Source organism: Harpia harpyja, chromosome 3, assembly GCF_026419915.1.
Source record: "Harpia harpyja isolate bHarHar1 chromosome 3, bHarHar1 primary haplotype, whole genome shotgun sequence".
In the NCBI taxonomy this organism is placed as follows: Eukaryota; Metazoa; Chordata; class Aves; order Accipitriformes; family Accipitridae; genus Harpia; species Harpia harpyja.
In genome coordinates this window covers 35,492,550-35,512,701 of record NC_068942.1, presented here as the reverse complement: position 1 = coordinate 35,512,701, position 20,152 = coordinate 35,492,550, and the positions used below count along the sequence as shown (strand labels likewise).

General features: G+C 40.3%; 1 protein-coding gene across 8 annotated transcripts in view; it reads left to right on the top strand.

Moving 5' to 3' along the window:
- Positions 1–20,152, top strand: part of LRRC4C (leucine rich repeat containing 4C) — a 565,233-nt gene that overhangs the window by 457,367 nt on the left and 87,714 nt on the right. For 3 of the 8 annotated variants that reach the window (XM_052781910.1, XM_052781911.1, XM_052781906.1), the window contains exon 1: positions 1,828–2,893. The exons of the other annotated variants lie outside the window; for them this stretch is intronic. The gene's annotated coding sequence lies outside the window, so the exon portion shown is untranslated. Of the gene's footprint in view, positions 1–1,827; positions 2,894–20,152 lie in introns of those variants that run through there. 8 annotated transcript variants of the gene reach the window in all.

The following is a 20,152-nucleotide window of genomic DNA, read 5'->3' as shown; positions in this document are numbered from 1 at the left end:
CATCATCCATATTCTGTTTCCCTTGATCCTGGAGAGGGTAGCACATTTAACTTCATACATGCAAAGTTTTCAGTAAAATTTCTGTTTAATTTAGGGCCCTGAAAAAAACAAAACACAAGCCCACTTCTCTGAGCATTTTAGGTAACATACATAAGTACATCTAACATACCTTGATAAGTAGGTAAGTACATAAGAAACATGTCGGTACTTTACTAGCCCAAATCAAGGAGTCAGTTTAGAAACCTCAAAAATCCTGGTCAGAAGTCATTCTAATCAAACTGCAGCAGATTTGATGGGAGACCCTAGACCTTGTACTGTTGTTGTATTGCTGTCACTTAACAGCTCGCTGGAGCCATCACTTAAACCCACTGAAACCTCGAAGCGCTTCGTAGGGCTTTTGGCCTGGAACATCTGCCAAAATGGAGTTTTAGGTAACTTTTATGTGTATACAAGTTTTAAACAAACATTTATTTCTGTAATTGGAAAAGAGATTGTCTTTCCGTGCAAATTATTTCCACTGTTACTTTTTTTTGCAGAGATAACTCTATATCTCGTTTCATTTTATTGTCATTCCTCTGCGTCTGTGGCTGGAGTTGGTACCAGGGCATACTGGCTGTTCTGTACTTCTTTTGCAAAGACAACTTTATACCTCATTTCATTTTACTGTCATTCCCTCTGCTTCAACGGCTAGGCTGGTACCTGTGACTACTGGTTGAACTGTCAGAATCAGGCAGGCTTTTAAGAAAATGAGTTTTGACATTCCTTTCCTTAAGATGATCTCTTGTTTTTCAATTACTGCTTTCTGACTTTGGAGATTTCTTAAGGTAACCCTGAGTTTGTTCCCAGACTGTCAACCAGGTGGCAGCAGTGCCACGTCGGAGCGGCTTCCATACCTTTTCCCTGACATCAAGTGTTAATGCGATTGACCAATCAGTGCTAAGATGATGGGAGGTAATTGGGTAATTGTATTTTACTGATCGCAAGCAGAGAAAAGAAAGGGGGGGGGAGAAGGAGTCAAAAAAAAAAAAAAGAGAGAGAAAGAGGGGAGAGAACGGAAGGGGAGAAGGAGAAGTGTAGCCAGCAAGACTGGCCCTGGGACATTTGCAAATCCTAGGGTGCTACTGAAAGGTGGGGAGTAAGAGAAAGCCAGAGCGACAGAAAAAGCGGAGCTACTCCCAGCAGCACCAGCAGCAGCTGTCGGGAACTGGATGTATACATACATGCGTACGTACATGCACACACAGGGAGAATTCAAGCTGAAGCTAATGGGAGGGAGGAAGGGTTTCGGCTGTGCATTTGAGGGATGAAACTAAAAACTGAAAGAAGCTGCTGCGCTCCTGGGAATGTGTCATCTTGGAAGGGAGGGAGGCAGGCAGGCAGGAAGGAAGAAAAGGGGGAAGATAACTGGCATATGGAAGAAGATGGGAGACTAACTCACTGCTGTGCAGAAGGGAAATCCAACTTGTAGATCTGAAATACACCAGGCTGAGCTTGGAAATGAGATCAGACCTGCATTGAAATAGAGAAAGGGAGGAAAAGGGAGGCAGAGACTGGAGAGCTTTTATCCTTTTCCTCTATCTCTTTCCCTCTCTCTCCTCAAAGAAGAAATAGAAGTTTATCTGTCTCGGTGCTGCTGGATCTTGTATAGCTGCTGGACAAAAGATGGAGAGGAAGCTGAAATGAAAAGCAAAGGGTGCTTGTGAAATTTACAGCTGAGAGGACAAATCACACCTCCCCGGGCTTCTTTTGTGCCCCGTCGGGGGACTTTTAACATCAGAAAGGTTTTGAGAAGTGTGGGGGGGTGGGGGGTGGGATGGCAAAGGGGGAGAGTGGGCGTTAAAAACACCCGTCCCAAGTGTTTAAAAAATAACAAGCGGATGGATTTATTCTTGACAGCTGGTGGGAACCTTGAATTTTTCTCCACTCCCTCCCTCCTTCATTCCATTTAATGTGAGATTATGAAAATGCAGAGGAGTTGGAGGGAAGGCAAAAGGATATAACGTGGAGTTTGAAGCGAGGAGAGGGTGCTGATGCTGTGGATTGCTGGCTTCTTGCTGAAATCAAAAATCCAATTGCGCACTGGGTTGTGATTGGAAATCTAATCAGATCTTTGGAGAGGGGGGAGAGAGACTAAAAGTTTATTGTTTTGACAGACACAAATAAAATATTAAATGCAAAAGGAGAGTCTTTTCTAAAGGAGTGTGGGGGATAGAGAAAAAGAAGAATGGGAATCCCCGTTCTAATGTGGAGACACACGGATTGGATAATTGATAGTGCAGCAAAGAAGGGGGAAGAAGAAAATTGCCTGGCAAGACCTGGATCTTAACAGTCACAACAAAATTACATTAAAAGAATACAGATGGAGGGTTGCTTAAAAAGAAATACAGCCCTTTCTGCTCTCCAGAGAAAAAAAAAATAGTGAGCAATGGAGAGCAGTGGAGCCAGAGAGGCAGAAAACCTCAGAAAAAGGAAACTAGGCAAAGGATCCACAGTGGAATGAAAAGTTTCAGAAAGGAGAAGGACCATTCATCCTCTGCAAGGATTTTTTTTTTTTCCTGTTATTTTAAACCACTCTTCTCCAGTGAAGGCAAACATCAATGTTACCACTACAGCAGTTTTAAGCAGAAAAGTTGAAAGCCACAGAGAAAATAAAGGACAGAGAAGAAGAAAGCAAAATTGCCGGAGGGGGAGAGTTCAGCAGTGTTGGGTTGGATTGGCACCTGTATGGACTGAAATTGCTGGGAAATTGCAATCGGATATCCTTTATTTTTATTTCCTGTCTTGGTTTTTAATTTTGGTTTGGTTGCTGAAATGAAATAGTTTTCTAACCCCTCCCCCACCCTGGTTTTTTGTAACCACTCGGATTTCCAGCTGGGTAGTCTTGGAGGATACAGTAAGTACACTTTCCATTTTATTATTTTTTGGAAAAGGATATATGCCCCATTGCCTCTCTTCTTTCTTCCTTATCCCTCTTTCCTTCATCTTTTCCCCCACCTGAATAAAGAATCTGACTGAATTTTGATAATGGCTGGAGGGGGCGGTTGGGAACGGAGGAGGGAAGCAACGAGGACAGAACTGAATTCTCACAGTAGCTCAAATGTTCCTCTTAGTAAAACTCCAACCTTGGTAGGATGTTGCAGACACCTGCCTGCGTGGCTCTATAGCATTTGTAAATGTTCACTAGCAAAGAAATCTTCTGAGAAAGCCCCTGCAGTGAGTGGGGGGTGCTGTCTTATTGCCCACTCTGCATGAACAAATGCAAGTTGCATAGAATTGGATGCACAGAGGGGGTTTATTTATTTATTTATTTGGTAAGTGTTTAAAATAAAGAAAGGCTCTGACCTGAATGCTGGCATCCAGTCTGACATTGCAGATCAATATGGTGTATTAACAGGAAAATTTTATGGTCAAGCAGGGAGGTGAAGGATGACTTTTGGCGGGAGTGGGGGGGTGTAGGACAAGGGGTTTTAATGGATTTTGAGGAGGCAGCTCTGAGAGAAATGGCACCTTTTACACTCCATTGTGAAGAAAAAGCAGTAGCAGGCAGAGAGAGGACATTCTTCTGTTGAAGGGGAGTTTAGGAAACTGCTGTACTAGCCACCCGTGCCCTCCAGATCTCCTAGGAAATTCTTTGTGATTTTGTGGTGAATCCTTCAGGCTCCCCTAGGACTTTCATGGCAGTTGAAGGAGATTTACTTTGATTGGCAGGCAGTGAGAGGATACTGTGGTGGTAGGAGGTTTTTGTTTTTATGCTGATAACAAAAATAATTTAAAAGTGGCTTGTAGATGGTGGGGTTCACAGATCAGCAATGATGTGTAACAGACCAGTAAATGTCTCTCCCTTCTTGGTGAAATGTAGTGTGGGGGTGTGGAATTAAGGGAGGATAACATGGTGTTTAAAATAGAGGTCCTTGTTTTCCTGTGGGGAAGAGTGTCACTTCCATCCCCTCTCCTGGCATGACTGCTTAGCTTGTAGATAGGGAGTTTTCTTTTTCTTTCTTCTCCTCTCCTCCCTCACCTCTGCCCTCCTCAACCATGGCCTGCACATGTAGAGGCTCCAGCTGAAAGTATTAGGCCAAAACTGGTGGAGAAGGAGAGAGAGAAACAGCTAATGAAATGAGCCATTGAAAGGATACGGATATTTTTTGGCAGGCAAGGTGCAGAACTAGCTTTGCCACTCATTTTACTTTTCTCTAGCTGCAGTATTCTGGAGGAGGGGAGAGAAGGCAGGGATGGGAGAGGTGTTGGTAGAGTCGGATTTTAATGTTTTTTTTCTGGCAGCTTTTCCCTCTTCACAAGCTTCCTGCATGAAACAACACAAACCATAGCTCTAACTTCCCTTGATAAATACATAAATAAATATTAGCATCTTCCTTTTCCCCTCCCTTTCTTCATTCACTCACATCACTACTGTTACTTCATGTAAACGTCCTGAATCTTTTGGTATAATGGAAATGAGACCTTCTGCCTCTCAGATGTGTTCCATGCGCTTCTGTTTGGAGGTCATACCTCTTAAACATTGGCTACTTGTGAAGGATTAAGATTTAGGGTGCAATTCTGCTCCTAAGGAGATCTCTGGGAGTTTTTGTTTGGCCACGCGAACACATCAGACCCTTTGTGCTGGTGTGTTTAGAAAAAGGAGGAAGCAGGCACAGAAAAAAATTGTTCTTTCCAGCTCCAACTACTCTCATCTTTCTCAGTATAGCTAAATTGGTTTAGTATGAAGTGCTTTAGCCTCATTTACTTCTCTGGGCACATGTTTCCTTGTGGGACACTAAATGGATAGTAAGTTTGTCAGCATCTGAAAATAAGCACAAAACTCTGTTCTCCATTCCTTCATGTATCATTATAAGTCTGTGCCCTATTGTGGGCTACACTTATATCAGCAGTTGCAGTAATAGAGCAGCTAAATTTATGTTAAGCTGCTGCTCAGTAATTACTGAAGGAAAAAGAAGCTGGCTAAGGAAAAGGCATCTCCAAGCTTTTCCCTGGATTGCTGTCAAGTGAACACATAAACAGAAAATTTGATAGAGCAACTCCAATTTTTGACAATAGAAAGCTGCCATAGGTGCCTCATTCATTTTGTACAATAACTAGCAGGAGGATTTTCTTGATGTGATAAGGAAGCACTGAGAAAATTTAGCCACCAGTTTGGGCTGAAATGGGCAAACCTTGTCAACATTAAAAAGCTAGGGATGCGTGTCTGCTTCTAAAGAGGCAACAGTTTCACACTTCAGTGAATCATTCACTTAATACAGTAGCCAAAAGACACACGGAATAACCCAGCGTTTAACTCATTCAGTCTCAAAGTGGGAACGAGTATAGCATTTCTCAGCATTTGTGCTGGGCCTTGTCCAGAGCCCAAAGGGCTGATCTTAAAATAAATGGCCAAAACCATCAATCCCAACATCCAGCTAAATGAGGAGCAGCAAATCTCCTCAAGCAGAGGCAAGAGCTGGCTGTCTCTGCTAATTCCCTCGCATGTGCCTGAGCACAGGTGTATCATTCAGCAGCATATGCTGGTCCTGCGGGCTGTCTCCTCTTCAAACCATGGATAATCCCTTTGGTAATGACCCCAGGCAGCTGGGATTTTGGCACTGTACAGGGAACCATTATGTGTATGTTTAGGCACCAAATGCTTGTACAGAAGGAAAGAGAAAGCTATATTGAAGGGTCCTGCTCCATTTGTTCGCCAGAAGGTCAGAGATCATGCACCTCAAACTTCAGGTATTCTTGGCAAACTGTAGGTTAGTAATGCAAGGGGGTAGCTACTCCATGTCTTTTCACATGTCAGGAATGATTTGCACTGATCTAGAATGGGAGCAGGTTCAGTTTGCTGGAGCAGCAAATTTTGTGTCACAGTATCTCCCAGCCTGATGGCACTGATGAGTGAAAAATGGACTTTCAGATTGGGTGAGACCCAAGAAAGAATGCTCTAGATGTGAGCCAATACAAGCAATCGTGTGGAACTGGAGGAAAAGAAAGGGATTCCCCAGGTGCTGCCATGGCTTCCTCCATATAGGCTTTAAAATTATTTGCCTGTGACCTAAAAAGCTGTCTCCCATTTGACACGAAGATTCCTCCTGTAGCAACTTGAGACAGGAAGATTTTGAATGGGGCTCGGGGCAGGATTTTAGCACATTTTGAGAGAGCTTGGTGTTGGTGAAAACTCACAAGCTAAGCTGTCCAGGAGTGAAGCTGCAATATATTCACCGAAGGAGTGCACGGTGCACAGCAGCAGTGCGCGGGAGCCTCCATCTGGGTCTTGCCAGTGTGCCTTCACTTTGCCTTGGAGATATCTCTTTGTTTCTGATTGCTAGTGAGGGAACGAGGAGAAAGAGAAGGGTGCTGGAATTAGTGCCGCTTGCAGCCTGGGAGGAAAATTACTCTGAAGAAATGCAATTAGTACCCACCAAGTCATTCTGAGAGTAGTCAAGCTGACTGGACTTTGGGCTACTATTAGCAGGGGCCCTCCTTCTACATTCCCATCCATCCCCTTGCCAGCTGCTCTGTGAAAATCATCATGAAAACCAAGCTTCCTTCAGTTATAAAGTGCTGCCCCCACAGGACAACCCAGATGAGAAGGATTTAGTAACAGCAGAGCCACAGCGGTTTGGAAGGCAGCCTAGCAGCATGCTCGAGTCTAGCAGCGTGGGCAAGAAGTTGCCCTTAGAAAGGGTCCTGCTGCCGCTTTCTGTAATGGCAGAAGACATTGGGGCTTGGCTTGTGACATTTCGGAATGGTTTATTTAATGCTGTTATTCAGAAAAGAAGGGTACCTGGTTTTTAGCTGTACTACCACGGTCATTTTTTCTCTTGGGAGATAGAAATGGGGACGCAAGAGGGGAGATGAGGGTGCTAGTGGTGTGTTTTAATTGCATATTCACAAGCTGCAATACATGGAAGTGAATTAACGCGTAGTTCCTGGTAGGGGGCCTGGATACTTTGCTATCTGTTAGAGGAAAAGGCAAAAATCAGATGCTTGTGCATGCACACAATAAAAGAGAATCAGGATTTACATTTGGTATCCAAGGAAGCGAGAGCAGAATCCTGCAGGGCTTTCTGTTCATTGTTTAAATGTTGCCATAGCAATATCTCAGGGCACAAGTTACATGTTTTCCACTTCTAGAGTTGAGCTTTTCTTCCCTCTCTGTTTTTCCCTCTCTCGATATACACTACAACCAGGGGTATCTCCACAGAACTTTGCACAGCAATAGGAAAAGGTGTTTGAAGGCTGCCTTATCTGTTCGCATTTGTCTGTCTGTATGTTCTTCCCTGTCATTTACTAATATGTTGGAAACCCAGTTAGGAGGAAATTGTTGGATAGAAGTGGAGTGTGAGGCTTTTGTTGTTAGGACATCGAGCATATTACAATATTTTGTGTAGTGGTGATATGTTAATTGGATAGCTGCAGGCAAGCAAAGTGTAGCAGTCGCTGACAATTAGAAACAACAATGAACTTCCCAGGACTGAATCTATTCCTTGGGCAGATTAAAATGCATTTCAGGTATATACCAGAGCTTCTGTAAATTTAAATACTAACACCACTGTAAGAATTCTTGAAATTCTGTTTTCACAGTGCTGAGACAAGATTTACCCTTGCTGCTTGTGAAAGGGAGAGAGGCAGCATCAGACCACTGAATAAAATCTCCCATAGTATTTGCTGCAAAGCTTGTACTTGTTATGTCAGGACTGTGGGGGAACAATATAACCAGGAAACCAGGAGAATTAAAAAGGAAACCAACCAACCCCAAAACAAAGCAAAAAAACTCCAGCAACAACGGTTTCATATGCAACTAGATAAAGCATACTCAGAAGTATCACAGCAAGATAAGTTAAATGAATGAATTTTTGTCTGCAAACCAGCAGCAATTCAGAGTATTTATTAATGTTCTTTGTGCTTGAGGGATCTCTTTTCAGTTATTTGGCAGTTATGGGATCCATACAGTCCTGTGCGTTAAAATAATCCTCAGAAATATGGATGTGGCTTCCTTTCATGTTCGTATGGACGGTATAGTGTGAAACGACTTCTAGAAGGCCCAGGAGTTGGTGCTTTTCCTTCACTGTACGTATAAGAATGATTGCTCTGAGGGTGAGACCTAATCCTGAAAGCCAGTGGTAGTAATTTTTAAAAAGTATTAGTGTAGTTCAGATCTCCAGCACATTTTATTTTTGCTTGCAAACCTTTTGTCACTTTCATGTCAATAATCTCTTCACTCATGTGCCATTTTACATTGGAAATGAAGCCAAGCACATAAAGACCCTGTTTATTGAGGGGAACGCAGCATGAGTAATAACAGTGCAGGTTTCCCCACACTGCTTATCATCATACCGCAGTCATGATCTTAAGCAGGAGACTGCCTTAAGACCTGAAGCAGGCACTAATTCTGTTCCTGTACCTTGAACTTGCCCCAGCATCTTTGAGATGGCAAAAAAAGAGGCCAGCTGTGATGGGGGTGGGAGGTACTCACCTCAATTCTCATGCACTGTGCTACTGCCCACTGATCAAATTACTGAAGATTCAGTCTTCAGATTCCATTGTCTTGGCTGAAATTTGAAGTAGGGAGCTAGGGATGAAAGTTTCATCATTATTGGGTCTTCATCACCTATAGACCAAGATTTTACTTTCTTTTTAACCTCCAAACCCAACCATTAGTGGACAGGTGGAAGATGCTAGGATGACAGTCTCTCTGTAAACTGGTATAAGTGAGAATTCTGTCTTGCAGAGAATTAATTAAAAGGATTGTTTTGGTTTTTATTCACTTATGCTCATTTTTCTGTTCTAATGCAGCACTGCGACATGTATGAGCTAGTCGATTCTGTAGTAACTCTTCCATGCAACCAGTTTCATTCCTTTTACATGTCTTTCTCTTCTCTTCTCTTCTCTTCTATCATTGTGCAAAGATAAACCCAATGTTGCTGTAATTAATCTCAATTGGAGCTTTAGTAATTACTTCAGCAGGATTGAATCTGCTCTGTGGGTTTTTTTTGTTTTATTTTTTCCTTCTCCTAAATGAAGCACAAAACCCGTTTTAGTTCCAGAAATAAACAATAGGTTAAGTATTTATTTTTACAGACATAAAAGGTGATCCAAATACCATTTTGAATTAATAGGCCATAAACGTCTAAATTTCTAAATGTTCCATATTCCCTTTGCAGTCCCTGATGACATTCCAGGTATTAATGCTTCTTTTTCATTAGTGTATAATGTAATAATCAATGGATTAATTAAGTAATCTGGCCCTTGTTACTGCCACAGCAAAACCTTAAGCTAGATTGACAAAACCAGATATTTTGTAAAATGTCGTATTTTAGGGCTGAATTCTAAAGTCATGGCTAAGAGAATTTGGTGATGGTGTAATCTCTGTGCATTGACTATTAACATCAATAACTGAATATTGTGACCTGTTATAATTAGTTTAACAAAAAAATGTTATAGTTTACTACTTAAAGGCTACAGAAGAGGATCTACAAGGACAGAAAAGGGTTAAGTTAAGGAACCATAGTCTTCCCTCTCTCAATGCATGCAAGTTTCAAATGAAGTGCACAAAAATGTATTAAATTCCATGAGCTTCTTTGCCAACAGGCATATGTGTTGTGTTAAGGGTTTTTAACTTAGCTGTTTGGTTTTACAAGAATTTTCCCTGCCAGTACTCTATTTGTGAGCCCCTATTGGACAGGCAGTTTCTTCTACAAGTGGTTATAGATTGTTTTTCCACAGGCAAGTTTTTATATTTGTTACATCATTTAAAGAACTGAGGTTCATTTTTGTTAGGGTTGTTGATGACACAGCTACTAAAGGGGAAGGATGGTGACCCCATTAGCCTTTCAGGTTGCTCATATGCAGTGCACAGTCTGCTACTTCAATAAGTTTCATTGCATTTAACGCCCATGTGAATTTTGACTGTATATGGTGCAGGGAATTAAAACCATAATGGATTTCTCTTTTGAACTGGAAAGAGGTCGAAAAACCTCACCTCCAGTGAATGTTCATGTTGATATTCCTCTTTCTGTAATGCACCTTTTACTGAGTAGTCTGGCCCTGAAGATTGAGTTATATACATTAAGTGAAGGCCTGGAGCTAACTGTTAAAGACTACTGAATCAAACCATAGTAGAGGATGGCTCAGTCCTTAAGTAACTTTCCATAACATGTGGAAAAAATAATTGTATTTTTTAATGGGAAATTTCAGGTTTGGGGATATGTATGGAAATCTCATGCAGCAGTAGTAGAATGTCATCAAGAATTGCAGAGGAATGTAGATAATAATTTCCTATCACAAAAGGTATTGCATCTGATTTAAAGTATCATATAGGTAAGATTTTTTTTTTGTGGCAAAGAAAGATGAAGTTGGTGATTGCCTATAGCAAATGCAAGATAAAATGCAGCCCATGATGCTGCTTCAAAAGACCTATCTTCTAAACCTGAGGAAAATTATGAGAAAAATTGACTAGAGAGAATATATAAATAGAAGGCTGTGACTATAAACTAGGCAGTTTCTAGGAATATACTGTTTTACCAGAGAAAAAAACAAATCATAAAAAAGTTCACATTTGACTATGAGTCTCTCTTTGATACATGGGAAAATGAAGCCAAAATTTAAAAATTAAACCAAAATCAAACCAAACTAGTATATAGTAGGTAAAAAAAAAAAAAAAAAAAGAGGAAAACAGATAACAACCCCTATGAAAAATATGGTATAAAATGAATACAATTGATCTGATAGGAAAGAAAAGTTGAGGTTGGTTGGTGGGCTTAGAATGTACCAGAAATGAGAGACTGTTGTTGTTCTTATTGCTGCTTTTATTGGAGACATCCTATGAAGAGTTATTGGCAGTAGTGATGCAGAACTGACAGAATTATTCAACTAATATTTCTATTCTGTATCTGGAAAAATCATGATTAAAAATTCTTACCATGAAAAGAAAAAGCAAGTGAAAGGATATGGAAAACATCTGTTAGGGATAAATATTTTTAAATGAACAGTCTTGTTATGCTTTTCCAAAGAGTACTCTAGAGTATATATATCTGGAAAACATTCCAATGATACAAGTGCAATGAACTTGGTAATCATTGACCATTTAGTCTGTATAAATTTTAGGAAAAATAACAGGAAATCCAACACAGGATTCAGCTGATATTACTTTGGGGGTTTAATTATATAGGGGTGTCTCGAAGGTTTTAGGTGTTTATTGTCAATTTGTAAGTATCTAGTATTGTGGTTTATCTGTTGTATTGCTGATCCCAAGCTGGCAGTGAGTGCCGGTTAATTAAATGTTGTTGGTTATAGTGATGTGATTTAAATCACATGAATTGAGAAGTTTTTCCTTGCAACAGTAAGTATTGGCAGCACGATAAATAAGACAGGTGTGCAGAATGATATTGGATGCAAAATGTTATATATAAGAAGGACAGATACAGGATATACCTTCAGAATGACGGACTTCTGTCTGTAAAAGTAAGTCTGAAAAGGATTTGAGATCATAACAGGCAAGAAATTCCACACGAGTTCCCACAGTGATAGTGTTAAAAAAGACTATGTCGTACCATTGGATAAATAAGCAGAGAAATAGAACAGTGATTTTAATAATGTCAGTGGGAAAACTGGAATGCTGTTTACATTTCAATTTGTCCGTGTTGTGAAAATTGTGTTGAAAAGAAAGGAGACACAAAAATACTCAGTGTTGAAAAAAAGGGAAAAGTTCAGTGCTCAAACTTAAGTCTACTGATAAAGAAACTTGAGAACTGATGTGATTAGTGTATGAGGGAAAAAATAGATGTTTAAATGTTTTCTAATATAGCAAATAAAATTCTAAGAAGCAGCAATAGCTGGAAGCTGAGATCTCATAAATTCAGATTAGAAATTAAGAGTAGATTTTTAATGGTGAAAATAATTCACCATTTTTTAAATTGCTTGGAGAAGTTTGTATTTTCTCTATATCTTGGAGTCCATGCACACAGATTGCATGTCTTTGTGGAAGACTGTTGTGAAGTATGCATTATTGTGTTTTGTATATTGTGATATTCAGAAGGGCAGAGTAGATGGTTCTGAGGTCCCTGTACCCTCAGCCTGTGATTCTGCAGGTAGAAGGAATGTAGCCTGGGCATTCATAACCAAGTTTCCAATCCTGTCATCAACACACATGTCTAGCTTGCAATGCACAGAACACCCCAAAGGATTTCACTACCCAGTCCATCGTTCCCTCTCTTCTGAGATTGCTAGCAGAAAGCTCAAGAAGTTTTGGGGTGATCTGCTTTTTTTGTGGCAGTACTCTGACTCAATCTCAGTGCCTCAGATTTCTATCTGGTGAGTTGGAAGAATGTCTTTTGAAATCTGTTAATTTGTCAAATCTGAAATGTTTTTATGGAGATTAATTTTGAAGGCTGTGCTGAGGGTGAACATATACTCACCGTGCATATTTACTAGTCCACTCAGTAGCCCATCCACTAACTTATTTGTGGGATCAAGCTTCTACCTCCTGTATAGTTCTCTTCATAGTGAAGAGATTTGCAAACTTTGGGTGTTGTATCTCTGAAACACTGGCTTATCAGCAACCTGGGCCCCTAACCTGAAAAAGCCCATTTGTTTAAGCTGATTCAGGAGTTCAACACCTAAAATAAAACGAGCCAGAATGTATTGTCTCAGAGCTTTTTTCTAGCTTAGGCTTCCAGATATGAATCCAGGTATGAACTTCTGTCATAGTTAGTCTTGGTGCCAGGCTTCTTTCCAAGTCTGAGATGGACTAAATATAGAGGTGTCAAAGTTGGTATACACTTCTCTCTGTTTCTCTCTGCTTACAGACCACTAAACATTGCTCTGCCCGCATTTTTTCTTGCTGTGGATGGTTGTTAAGCATTTTAGACTAGAAATGTATTTTTCTGTCTTCATAAAATAACTCCATTTGTGGACTTGTTTTTACTTGTTTCCTTCTTTTGCTAATGCATGTCCTTGGTTTGGGAAAATAGAGAAGAGGAAAGAATGAAGTAAGCTTGCCCCTGCATCCCTGCTTTTGGTACTGTAGATTGCAATTATATATAATCTCAGTAGGCTGTCTTCTCGTATTTCTAGTCATTCTTCACCTGATTTCTTGGACACGGTTTGTTCTAAACTCTTCTGAAAAAATTACTGATTAAAATCTAAACCAAAGATATATATTTCATACTTACAGGTGAGGTTGGTGGTCACTTTCTCTGTTTAGTTTTGAGTTTCATAGAGTGTTTCATAGTCCAAGTCAATTTTTTTGTGTAAACTGTGCTTCCTGCATTCAAGACCCTTCCTGGAGTAGTGGGCAATTTCATTGTTACAGCTGAATGTAGTTAGCCTGAGAGATCATGGACTGTGAGAAAGTATTCTCTGAGGTAGCAAAGGGCATTCCTTCAGAGCTAACTATACTCAATTGCTATCAACTATAAATTGTTAACAGATTCTATGTCCTGAGATATCCAGTCCTTATTTCTTTCACCTTTTCTGAAAAACTCACCCAAAATTGCAAGTCTTAGGAAATCTTGACCCAATTAGTGCTTCCAGAGTGCATGCTCCATCTGTGATGCTTCAGCAGTACCGGTATGCAAGAGGCATATTTTGAAGTGACAGGTTGTAACAATCATACTTTCTTTTTCATCTTTAACCTACCTTCCATTACTTACTGCTCTCCACCCATGCTGTATATATCAACTGCAGCTAATGAAAATGTAAAACAATATTCTTTGATACTCAATTTAATTGTCTCCTCATTACTGTTTAGGCTGTCACTGAATGAGATAATAGGACACATTCTTCTAGTAATGTGGCTTCATGAGATGCTGTTCAGAGTTACTGTGTCAGTGTATCCAAAGGAAAACTAAGACTTATTAGGCCTGATTCTCCTTGTGGCTTGTATTGTCATTTATCACTGAGTGACGCTGGAATTCAGACAGTGCAAAATTGAAAGTGTAGTATTTTATGCTCTCATAAGATAGGTGGAAGTGGCTGTATACAAGATAGTGGGAATTTGAATCCTTTGCAGAGGGAGTCACCCCTTTTCAGTACTGCGGGGACCACAGAAAGCCTGCTGGCCTTTCAAATATTCCTAATTTTAGGAAGCTCAGGATGAGATTAGAGACAAGGTTATACTTCTGACCTTGCTATTCTGTCCTATATTGTGCTCCTTTTTGCACCCTTTACTGTACCCTGGCTTTGGATAGATAATCTTACTTTTGCAGGGATTATAAAAATTAATTAATTGATGTCACGTGCTTGCTTATGGGAGAAAACAATGTGAATGGCACGAGTGTAACATGCTAACCTGTACAGAGCTTGCACTAAGAGTGCTAGCATAGCTACTGCAGGTTAGGTTACATTATACAAAAGCACCATTAATACTGACTAAGAATGTCTGCATGGGTAGTCAGTGTAGTAATCAGCATTCTGAAAATTCATACCCTACCTTAATCCTCACTCGTTATTCCACATGTATGTTCCATGTAGTGTGGTCATGGATTTTCAAGGAGGGAAGTTACATGTCCCTTACTGCTCCCTTACGGCTCCCACAGAAGCCAGTAACTTCCCCTACCATTGAAATCCTACCAAATTGATCATCTAGGGCAATTTTCGTATAATGTTTTTATTTGTACTCTCAGCTCCTCCTGTGTTTTTGTAATTTCATGAGGCGCCCTTCTTTTACATATCCCTCATTTTCTTGTGCACGCTTTATGCAATGTTTCATTCCTTACATTTTAAATCGGATAAGGGATTAATTAAGTGTAGCTAAAATTTTGCATCATCGTTCCATTAACTTATTACTATAGGTGACCGTTTGGGAGTTGGCAAAACAAGGCCTAAGTCTAGCAGGCACTGTCTGGGATGGTCCCTTTCTCTTTTCTCTCTCCCAGTCCCTTCCCCAAATTCCCTTGTCAGAGGTTCATGTAACCACTTCTCAAACCATCAACCTACCGTGGGACCAGCCAAATAACTACAGAGGCCATGTGGATTCAGTTTGCTTACTAGGAAAATTAAATTTTGGCTGGGCTGCTCCTCATTCCTTGACTAGAGTTCCTTATGGATGTTGTCTGTCAATAGCTCATCCCTCCCAGTAGCAACAGAGTTCAGAAACTTTTTCTCATGCAGAGCTTCCAAAGCACCTTTGGTGCCAGACGTCTCCTGAAGACTAGGACTATCATTGAATGGTCATGGCAATTGGGAGAGGTGTCTGAGGACTGGAGAAAAGCTAACAGTTGCCTGTTTCTGAGCATTTCTCTAGCTCTTTTTAATGAAAAGTTAAAAGCTTGCAAGATACGATGCTGTTCTTGCCAGCTTTTCTGTGTAGACGAAGCTATGGACAAAAATGAAGCCTCACTGCAAGTTTTATATTGAGGAAAAAAAGTACTAGAGGAGCTGTCAGATTAATTTCACCGGTATGAGTTGAACTACTTCCACTACTAAAACTAGGTATTCAAATAAGTGTATGTCTGTGTGTTTAAGAGGGTAGATTGCCCTTGAAAGTTTTGGAGTGCATTTGGCATTATGACATATTAAAGCGATGACTCGTTACACAGGAGGTTGCATTATAGAAAAATAGCAGGTAAATAATATTTTTAAATATATTTAGCAAAACACCTGCTTCCATATATCTCTCTGTGTAGGAGGGGGATAGAAATCTCCACATTAGTCATGTAGATCTCAGAAGAATTATAACATTGACTATATGGCAGCTAGGCAAAAAAGTAACTGCTTTGAGAAATGTTTAAGAATGAATAAGTTTTTTTTAAAACAAGTAATGAAACTATCTCCCACCTCCCAAAAGCAAGAAAAAATACCAGATCTCGTATCACATCTTTCCCCCTCTACCATTTCAAATGATACCTTTTAAAGGGAAAATGCAATTAGGAGAGACATTTAAATATAGTATGTTTTGGGGTTGTGTGGTGCAGTTTTGGTAGCGGGGTAGGGGCTGCAGGGCCAGCTCCTGTGAGAAGCTGCTGGAAGCTCCCCTGGCCCCAAGCCGGACTCGCCGCTTTCCAAGGCCAAGCCCATCAGCGATGGTGGTAGGACCTCTGGGAGAACGGAGTTAAGAGCAGGGGGAACCTGCAGCGGAGGAGGGCAGTGGGATGTGAGAGAAACCCCTGTGCAGATACCGAGGTCAGTGAAGAAGGAGGGGGAGGAGGTGCCCACAGGAAGGACCCACGCCGGAGCAGTTGGTGAAGGGCTGCCTCCCGCGGGAGGGACGGACCCCACGGCGGAGCAGGGGCCGAGCGCGGAGTCCTCCTCCCCCTGAGGAGGAAGGAGCGGCAGAGACAAGGGGTGAGGAACTGACCCCAGCCCCCATCCCCTGCTCCCCTGCACTGCTGGGGGGAGGAGGGGGAGAAAATCAGGAGTAAAATTAAGCCTGGGAAGAAGAGAGGGGGGTGGGGGGAGAGGTGTTCTAAGGTTTGGTTTTACTTCTCAGTATCCTTGGTTTGATTTGATTGGTAGTAAATTAAATTGATTTTGTTTCTTCCCCAAGTTGAGCCTGACTTCTGCCCATGACCATAAGCGGTGAGTGATCCCTCCCTGCCCTTGTCTCGACCCATGAGCTTTCCTTTCTATTTTCTCCTCCTCATCCCACCGGGGCCGGGGGGGAGGAGTGAACAAGGGGCTGTGTGGTACTTTGTTACCGGCTGGGCTTAAACCATGACATGGTAGAATGGACAGTCTTGTGTATTGTAGTAGTTGCCCCTAGAGATTCCTTGACTCTGATCTTCGTGTGGCCTCTGACTCATTGCCTGAAACAAGACTCTATGTGCTCCATTTTATCTCTCTGTAACTTAAGAGAAATTACTTTTGCATATTGCAGGACAGATCCTTCCACAATTAAATATGCAGCCAGAACTCTCTATTTGTAAGAGTTAAGACATCAAAACCAATATAATTTAAGAAGTGGGAGTGGGATTTCAGAAGAGGTTTTGTGAAGTTAAGCTTTCAGTTGCATGAAAGGTGCTTGTATAAAAGACATTTTGTAAGCACAATTTTTATTGCAATCAGTATCACCATACATAAACCATAGTGTTTCAGTGCAGAGTAAGAGAGGAAAACAAAAGAACATGTATACCTTTTATCTTTAAATATTCCATTAGTGAAACGATTCTGGAGACATAGGTCAAAAACTTCTTTCTTATTCTTCCATTCTTAAGAAAGGTTTTTCCTGATCTGCCAGCATTTGCATGATACCACTAGCTATTTTATAGTCAGACTCTTAGTGATTTTTCTCCTGACTTATTTTACCTCAGGCATAAATTGAATTGAACAAGCAAACAAACAAACAATTCCTTCCTTAAAGTTAAGCAAGATCACAAGCCTGCCAATTCTTACCCTTAAGAGTAAATAGCTGCAGACATGAGCTTATTCAAATATGGCTTTGATATTCTGGTTCTAACCAAGTGAATAAGGAGCATTCGAGTAAAACCTATTCAGGCTTTCTACATGTTTTATACTACATATTTTATTATTCATTTATTTTCAATTTATACACCGGAATGGTTGAAAAGCACCGTGCCCAAACTCTTTTTTCCCTGGACACTCTGAAATTTTTTACCTACTCTGTCAATGTTGCAGTAGTTCACAAGCTCTAAAGCTATAAAGTTCTTTTTGTCATAATTCACAACTTTGGTTGCTTCCATTTGACTTCTTGATGTGTCAATTTGTTGTGCACTTAGTAGACGAACCACTTCCCACTGCTGGATGAAAGGTTTCTATAGCACCCCATGAATATATAGATTTCCTTTTTCCCTTGAATCCAGGGAACTGATTTCTTTACTTTGTCTTAGTGAAAGGTTAGGACTAATTCAGTGTCAAAGATCTAGACAGCTAATTGCCATGTATATGTCTGCAAGTGGCTGGAAGAATTTTGGCTGTGTTAAGGGCTAGGACCTGATGCAGTTAACCTTAACCTTTGTGGGAGGCGTTTAGTCATGACAATACTTGCTTTGCTTCTCTTACTTGAATTTGCTTATCTAGTCGTTACAAACAGGTATGGAAAGGTATAAAGCCAGCAACTGGCGTTAGGTATTGTTTTTGAAATGTTAATGAATTCTCTGATATCCAGTCATCTCCTTTCAACCTACCCTCTACTTATGCAGACGCTCCCCCCCTCCCTCCACTGCAAATGAGCAGATAGAGAGCCTGGGAGAGTATGTGGGCTTTGAAATGTGACTCAGAGGTCAAGAGATTCAGAGTCTCAGGAGGAAAGTGAAATTCACAGCTAAGGACAATTTACTGTGACCAACCTGCCCCTAGGAAACACCCAGCACAACCAAAGGGCTTGGTGATGTCTTGATTTCTCACATTGTCAGTTGCCATGAGTTTGCATAGGAAAGCATGTCTCCTACTGAATTAGAAATACTCTGATGAGTAAAAACTGTTTATTTGAGAAAGGCTTTTCAAGTGCAGATCTTTGGCTGAATTTAAGGTTCCTGTCACAGTTTCCAGTGTTACTGTTCCTATACATGAATCACTGCAAATTCAGTAAAACGAAATTCAATCAGATGTCTGGTAGGGGAAAAACGTAGTGCTAGGTTCCTTCCTTCCTTTTTTTTTTTCTTTTTTTTTTTTTCCTTAGAGCTGTCTGTGGAGGTAACAACACAACTAAGACACCTAAATCGATATCACCAGTGTGCTTGCCTTTGCTTGGCAAATTAAGTATCTTCTAAGAATTGTGTTTAACATAGAGTCTTTGTCTTTTTGTTTTGAAAGGTGCTTTGAATAGCTTTGGTGAATTGCTTAATTGTTTATTGATCTCATATTTATTCAGTTTGTTATTCCTTTTTTTTTTTCTTCCCCTTAACGTTACTACATCCTCTTTTAAAAGTCCTGGAAAAAGTTTACATTAATTCAGAGTTCCTTATCAAAGTTATGTGCATTCCTTAAATTTCATGTTGCTCAAGTGGTAAGGATGGAAGTTATATAGAGGTAACTCAACAGTTAATTAATCAAATAAAGGAGAAATTGTCCACATGGTCAGAATTCATTTCTCACATTGGGGGCAGAAGATAGTTATGGTGAATTTTGCAACAGGCTACTCCTACAGGGTCATATTTTATTAAACTGAGTAAATTGGATAAGTCAGAGCCATGACTGTCTAGGAATTTAAAGAAAATAATTGACACCATCTCCCAAACATACTGTATTTTTCTTTATTTTTGGTGGGTGTTAGATTAAGAGATGTCTGCATAAACGCCAGTTGATGAAGAGAACAAGATGGTACTCTTTTTTGCATTTTGCTTTGGTTTGCATTCCACGAAGCAGATCTGCTTCAGACATGACTCTCCTATACCCTATACTCCTGTCCTTTACTCTTCATCCAAAAATCCCTGACAGTGTTCATCAGTTTTTCAAATCTGTCTGATTTGCCTCTTCTGTAATAACAGTTGTTCCACTATTATGGTAATAGTGTATGTGCAACAGTGGACTGAAAGTAGAATGCTTAAGGACTGCTTCGAATTTTAGCATGGCAGGTTTCCCTTCACCCTCTGAGTCCATAAATGAAAATAATTGCGCTGCAATGCCAAGAAATTAGTATCCTACCACAACTCCAGAATGCTGTGAAAACATAGCATTGCATAACTGTGATTCCACTGAATGGTATCATTATGACTAAAATTATCTAACGTTGTGTTGCCTTTTTGTTCATATCTGGCAGGAATCAGACTATCTCACCATGGTACACAATACATTTTCTAAATATGGGTGAAAAACTAGAACATTCTTCGGAACAAGTATTGCCTAAATACAACAGAAGTGAATGGAGAATGCTGGCCCTGATTAGTGATACATTCTTGCATTGAAATGTGATCAGCATATCAGTCTTCTTTAGAAGGAAGTAAGCTCCTGTTACCAGATGGAAAATAAATTAAATTGAACATTTCTCGTCCCTCAAAAAGTTGGTGCCAAAGTAGAAATGTCTACATATTTTAAAAATCCTAATCTGCAATGTTTTAAAAGAGCTGAAATTTTAAAATGACCATTTAAAAAACCTGTAAATTTCCTTTTAAAGATCATTGTATTTTGCCTCATGCTACCAATAAACTTACCCAAACAGTGTAAGTTGCTATTCCTAGTTAGTTTCATTCTTCTTGAGTAAATGTGAATGAGATCTGAGTAAATGAGAGACGGTTGTTATGCACCATGAGTAAAAGCAAAA